Source organism: Crocodylus porosus, unplaced genomic scaffold (genome assembly GCF_001723895.1).
Source record: "Crocodylus porosus isolate Cpor-Errol unplaced genomic scaffold, CroPor_comp1, whole genome shotgun sequence".
NCBI lineage: Eukaryota > Metazoa > Chordata > Crocodylia > Crocodylidae > Crocodylus > Crocodylus porosus.
Window position 1 is genome coordinate 126,596,826 of NW_017728906.1, and position 6,876 is coordinate 126,603,701.

General features: G+C 46.6%; 1 protein-coding gene across 1 annotated transcript in view; it reads left to right on the top strand.

Annotated features, from left to right (window-relative positions):
- MYCBP2 (MYC binding protein 2, E3 ubiquitin protein ligase) overlaps positions 1 to 6,876 on the top strand; it is a gene marked incomplete at its 5' end in the record, with an annotated part of 297,134 nt that overhangs the window by 258,836 nt on the left and 31,422 nt on the right. The gene's annotated exons all lie outside the window — the stretch shown is intronic.

Below are 6,876 nucleotides of genomic sequence, written 5' to 3' on the forward strand. Positions count from 1 at the left end.
GGGTGTTTTTTTTACACTGCAGGTAATAATGACCTTCTTCCATTTTCGGAAGTCTTGATCCTTCCACTCACCAAGCAATCTTTTCTTCTGTGATTTTCTTGTCTGTTACCCTTGGAAATTTTTCTCTTCTCCAATTTCACAGGCCTATGAACAGTTTTAGTTAGTCCAAATGGAAGAGCATGTTTAAATAAGTAATGGTAATATGGAAAAAGAATTTGCAACAAAATCTATTTCCAATTGTCAGCTTTATTGACAGCTAAATAATATATGTACAAGGATTTAAAAATACCCCACTATTTTATTATACTTTTTAAAAACTAAATATTTTCTGGGAGCAAAAAAACTTATGAGAATTAACACATCTTGGAAATTTTATTGTTTTAATAGTCTTAGTAAATGACACACAATTCCTTTAGGGTTGTTGGTTATAACTGTGTCGGTCTAAGGACATAGGCAGACAAGGTTTTTTGGGTAAACGTGATATTTTTTATTAGATCAACTAAATAGTTGGAAATATTGTTCTTTGCTAAGTTTCGGGCACAAAAAGCCTTCTTCAGACTCTGTCTGTGCCTGAGGAAGGGTACTTGTGCCTGAAAGCTTGCAAAGAACAATTTTTCCAACTATTTAGTTGGTCTAATAAAAGATATCACATCTACAGCAGAAGCAACGACAGAGCCGTGTGCCGCTTGGGATGGGACAAGCCCGGCCTGAGCGGTAGGGGCTCGGATGCATTTTCCCCTGCCTGCATCGGTCAGTCCCAAGCTCTGCCGCCGCTTCTGCTGGCTGGTGCTGACCTGACCGGCCTCCTCCCATCCCCAGCAGCATGTGGGAAACCAGATTCAGCTGCCTGCTGCTCCGGATGGGACAGATCCACCCGGGTCAGCACCAGCCAACAGAGGTGGCGGCGGAGCCACGTGCTGCTCGGGACTGATCAGCACAGGTAGGCGGAAAGTGCAGCTGAGCCCTTGCTGCTCCTGCTGGGCTCATCCTGTCCCAAGAGGCACATGGCTACTCCTCTTCCCACATGCACCGCATCAGCAATGTCAAGCTGATGTGGTACGTGTGGGAACCTTGTCCCTTCCCCAGCCCTTCAGCAGCCATTAAGAAGCTGTTGAGGGGCTGGGGGAGGGACAAGGGGTGGGAACAAAAGTAAGCAGTGTTTACTTTCATTTCCCATCACAGCATCTCAGGCCTCAAAAAAAGCCTTGGTGGGCCGCATGTTGGACAAGCCTGTATTAAGAGAATTTGAGACCTCTGAGATGCTATTTATGGGGACCTCATTTTCTGCTGCTCTGGCTGTGCCTCCATAATGTAATCCCTGCATCACCACTTCTATCCAAAACATGACTGCATTCAACTGATGCTCCTTTCAGGCTAAGGGATCTTGTTTATCCTGGACTCCAGGTTTTGAAACTTTTTTCTTCAGAAGCATAAGAGCTCTTAATTTTTTAAGACAAATGCTCAAATCCTGCAAAATAGGCATGGACCCCAGAGTCGTTGTGCCCTAATCTGCTCTTGTTTTTGAACATAACAAAAAGAAGGATTCATTTAAAAAAAACCTATTTCATTTGTCTGCTTTACTTCCCTGAATGTGTTTATTCTTTATTCCAGAACCAGAGACTTTTCTTTGCAAAATATTGAGAACCATTACCTTTTCCATTAAAAAAAATTAAATTTTACTGCTTTAGCCATAGCTCAAAGCTGAGATGTGTGCATGAGAGTAGTTCTGAAAGGCTGTGCCTTTGCTAGGTTTGGAAAAGGCTACTTGTGAGCTTCCCCAGTCATTTCTGAGCATGTTCGGTTGATATTCTTATGTCTTTGTGCAATTATAGCATCAGGAGAATTGAAAACTTTTTTTACCTGTGCCGTGCCATCCCCTCCCCACCTCCAATCACTTCCACAAAGAAGCAGCTATCATAGAATAGATAAATGTGTGCTTCATTCTTAACACTACTTAGAATTTCAGTTATTTAGTACCTAGTATTCTTAAGAACAGACAATATTTTTTTCTGTTGAAAAGGAAAAAAATAGGACATTTCAATGTGTAAAGCTGCCCAGTTCAAATTTAGGAGTTCAGGAAATGGAGGGGTGTTACGGTTCCAAAAGTAATATTAAGATTATAAAATGCAAGCTAAAATGTATTTAAATTATTCATTTATATAGAAAAATAGAAATACCTCTTGTGTTCATATTGGCCAAATTAACATTACTGTGGACCAATCTGTTTTTATAACCTAGTGTTGCATTTGAGTTTAGGATTTTGAGTGATTTGCCTAGTGGAATAGATATGGACCCTGAGGGGACTTATACACGTGCAGTGAAGCTTCTTCTGTGTGCTGTAATTACAGTGCATCACAGTTTGCTGAAGCATAATAATTACTGCAGTCCAGCTGAAAAATGGTGGCGGGGCACTTTTAACTGAAGCTTGTTCACAAACTTTAATTTAAGCGCCCCCACCACTATTTTTCAGCTTGGGAATCCTGATACAAATGATGCTCTGGGCACTTCACTTAGAGCAGCTCCTCTAATTAAATCACCTCCACCTCTCCCCTCACCTCCCCCACTGCTAGAACACGTGTGTAAATGCCCTGAGAGAGCAGCACCAGCATGCAAAAGACACAAGGTGTGTAGAGGTAATGAAAAGTAAATTCTTTTCCAGCAAATCTTTTTTAATTGTTCAAGTGCTATTTCATACATATAGTCTACTGTAGGTACTTACACACCCATTGACAAGTGCAGAGACTTTTGAGTAATAATATCCAACTCAGATTTTTCTCTTTGTCCATGGCTTGAAAACAGTTTCTAATGTCCAAGATGTTTTCTTAGTGTGCCTGTTTTTTACCAAGTCATTTTCAAAATTTGAACTGCTAGTTGCTGTCTATTTGTACCCTAGATTTTTGCTAGCTTTCTGGGAGTCTTCCTTTCTCATTCTTTGTATATTTTTACTTTTTGCTGGGGGGGTATCTTTTTTCTGCACTCTTAGAATGCTTCACCCCTAAATCAGGAACATCAAACTCATCTGGCCCCCTGGACTGGATTGAGCCATGCCAAAGGCAGCACAGAGGGCCAGTTTGGTGTGGGGCACCACATGCAGCATGCTCGCCATGCTGAACCCCTGTGCTGTGGGCAGCGCATGCCAGCCCTGCTCTGAGATTTGCATTGCAGGCAGTGCACAGGTTAGACCCAGTGTTGCAGATACCACCTGTGGCCTCCCTAGGGGGCTGGCACAGGGTTTGTGCTGTATGCAGCACGCTTCTGGACTAGTCCCTGCACAATGGCTCAGTGGTGTGCCAAGCATGGCATGCAAGGCCATTTTGCTTGGCACACCACTGCCAGTCCAGGCTCTAAGCAGCTGCTGCCACAGAGCCCAGGCTGCTCCAGTAGGCAGCTGGGAGGCTGCAAGACCTGCTGCAAGCAGACAGAGTTCCATGGGCTGGCTGCAGCCAGGAGGCTGCAAACAGCTGCTCTGGGCTCCAGCATGTCAGCACTCCAGGACCTTCCAAGGCAGACATTGTGTTTTTTTCAGCACTCCGGCCAAAAAACACTGCTTACCCCTACCCTAGCCCATCTGTGTATGTCAGCTAGTCATGCAGGGCTGGTCTGGCAGGGTACCTCATACAGTGTGACCCCATAACCAGCCCTCTGTGCCACAAACAGCACCTGCAATACCTGGTGCAGATTGCACACCAGACCAAGTCAGTCAAAGACACATGGGCCAGATTATACGGCACCATGGCCCAGATACGGGCCATCTATCATACTTGACTTAGCCCATCTCAAACTGAGGTGCATTTCCCCCACTGGCTTCCTCCCCATCCAACCTGCAAAGTTGTATGGAGCTCCTTCAAGCCAACACCTGACCGTTACAATACTCAGTCAATCACACCTTCCTTTTCAAAGTATCCAGTACATATATTAAATCTCACTAATCTAAAGGTAAATGACATGCAAGTTTGTTTGCGTTTTTAATGAAGTCTTAATTGCTGCTTCGCTGCTGCAACAAGATGACATGGTGGTTTGAGGGAGCACAGTATTGGCTACTGGGTAGCAGTATCCAAATGAAGTAGGTTCATCCAGAGTTGTACAAAGACCCTCTGTATAGCATCTGTGCAAGACCAGAGGTGTCTGTTTTGGCCACCACCACTAGTTCTCTGCCAAATCCTTTAAAACCCTGGTATTGCTAATGTGGACCCTAGGCCCAAGCAACCCAGTCTCTTCAACAAATACACTAGGCATAATTGCCACTTCATAACTTCCCTGACATCTGACTCCTCAGGTACCTCTTTACTATTTGCCAGCTATATTCATCCCTCTTTCCCCTTCTCCCCCAGCCTGTCTCTCACCTACTGACTCCTCAATTTTCAAAGATTTCATAGACATTAGGGCTGGAAGGGACCTCGGGAGATCATCGAGTCCAGCCCCCTGCCCAAAGGGCAGGAAGTCAGCTGGGGTCATAGGATCCCAGCAAGATAAGCATCCAATTTACTCTTGACGGTGTTCAGTGTAGGTGCTTGAACCACCTCTGATGGCAGGCTGTTCCAGACCTTGGGAGCTCGGACAGTAAAAAAATTCTTCCTTATGTCCAGCCTGAAACAGTCTTGCAGTAGTTTATGACCATTCGACCTCATCAGCCCTAGGGGTGCTATGGTGAACAAACGCTCCCCCAGATCCTGGTGGTCACCCCTGATAAACTTATAGGTGGCCATCAGATCACCCCTGAGCCTGCGCTTTTTCAGGCTAAAGAGCCCCATGGCTCAGCCTGTCATCGTAAGGTCTGTTTTCCTGACCTCTGATTATGCACATGGCTCTTCTCTGGACTCTCTCAAGCTTCTCCAATTCCTTTTCGAATTGTGGAGCCCAAAACTGGATGCAGTACTCCAGCTGCAGCCCCACCAAAGCCAAGTACAAGGGGAGAAGGACATCCCGGGATTTGCTTAAGAAGCATCTATGGATGCAAGCCAGCGTTTTGGTTGCTTTTGTAGCCACAGCGTTACATTGCGGGCTCATGTTCATCTTGTGGTCAATGGTGACCCCCAAGTCTCTTTCTTCTGTAGTGCTAGCCAGTGTAGCACTGCTAAGCCTATAAGGATGCTGCAGGTTTTTCCTCCGAAGGTGGAGAACCTTGCATTTTTAAACACCATCAGGTTCTCATCTGCCCATTTCCTGATCCTGTCCAGGTCAGCCTGGATCACCCTCCTGTCTTCTGGTGTGGATGCTTTGCCCCGAAGTTTGGTGTCATCAGCGAACTTGGCCAGTCCGCTTCTGACTCCAGTGTCCACATCATTAATGAAGATATTGAACAATATGGGTCCAAGGACAGAGCCTTGAGGGACCCCACTGGTCACAGGGCACCATGACAATTGACTTCCGTCAACTACTATTCTCTGGGTCTGACCACAGAGCCAATTTCCCAGCCAGCGGATCATGGTGGACCCAAGGCCACGATTGGCCAGTTTCTCCAAGAGGTGATCATGGGACACCAGATCGAAGGCTTTTTTGAAGTCAAGATATGTGATAACAATCTCTTCTCCCTTGTCCAGGTGATAGGTCACCTGGTCGTAGAAGGAAATGAGATTGGTGAAGCAAGATCTACATGCAACAAACCCGTGCTGGCTATCCCTTAGGATGATGGTGTCCGCCAGTCCATTAAGGATGGCCTCTTTAATAAACTTTTCTAAGATCTTCCCCAGGAAAGAAGTCAGGCTGATGGGCCTGTAGTTTGCCGAATCTGCTTCCCTCCCTTTCTTGAAGATAGGCATCACATTGGCCTTCTTCCAGTCTTTGGGCACTACACCAGAGTGCCAGGAGTTTTCCAAGATCCATGCCAGAGGCTGGGCTATGATGCTCGCCAGCTCTTTGAGTACCCTGGGGTGTAGATCATCAGGGCTGGCTGATTCGAAGGTATCCAGCCTCTCAAGGTGTTCCTTCACGAGGTCAGCATTGATGGACAGGAGGGGATCTTCCTCACCCGGACCTCCCTGTCCCATAGTGGGCATGGGCATCCCATAGGACTGATGAAAGACTGACGCAAAGTACCCATTTAATAAGTTGGCTTTTTCCTGGGCATCAGTTGTCCCATCTGATTCAGCAGGGGTCCAATGTTTCCCTTGCTTTTCCCCTGGCTCCCCACGTATCTGAAAAAGGACTTTTTATTGTCCTTGATGTTCGAAGCTAGTTGGAGTTCAGTTGCAGCTTTGGCTTTCCTGGTTTGCTCCCTGCAGGACTGCACCAGTGCAGAATATTCCTCCTTGGAGGTGAATCCCATCCTCCATCCTTTATAAGCCTTTCTTTTCAGCCTCAGGGGTCTGGTAGATCCCTGGAGAGCCAGGGGGCTGCTGTGCCCTCTTGCTGCCTTTCCTCCGAGATAAAATGATATTTGGTTGTGCATGGAGGATCGCTCCCTTTAGGAGCAACCACTCTTCCTGAACTCACCTGCCCCTGGACTCGGAGTCCCATAGGGCCTCACTGACCAGCCTCCTGAGCTTGTCAACGTTAGCTTTCCTAAAGTCAAGGACTTCCGTGTTGCTGACTGACTTGCCAGCTTTATGGCGGATGGTGAAGGTGTCACCCAGCTTCCAGTCGATCACTGGGTTGCTGATTAGATCATCCCCAGTAGCCAGTATCAGGTCAAGCAGCGCTTTACCTCTCATTGGCCCATAGACTTCTTGAGTCACGTAGAGGTCATCCACGCATGATAGGCAGCTTTGCAACCATTCAGATTTTGCTGAGTGATCCTTCCACGAGATGTCCGGGTAATTGAAGTCACCCATGACAACCATGGTCCTGGAGCATGCAGCCTCAGCCAGTTCCTGGGCAAACTCCTGGCCAAGCTCTTGACTTTGGGTGGGAGGTCTGTAGTAGACTATCACTGTTGTG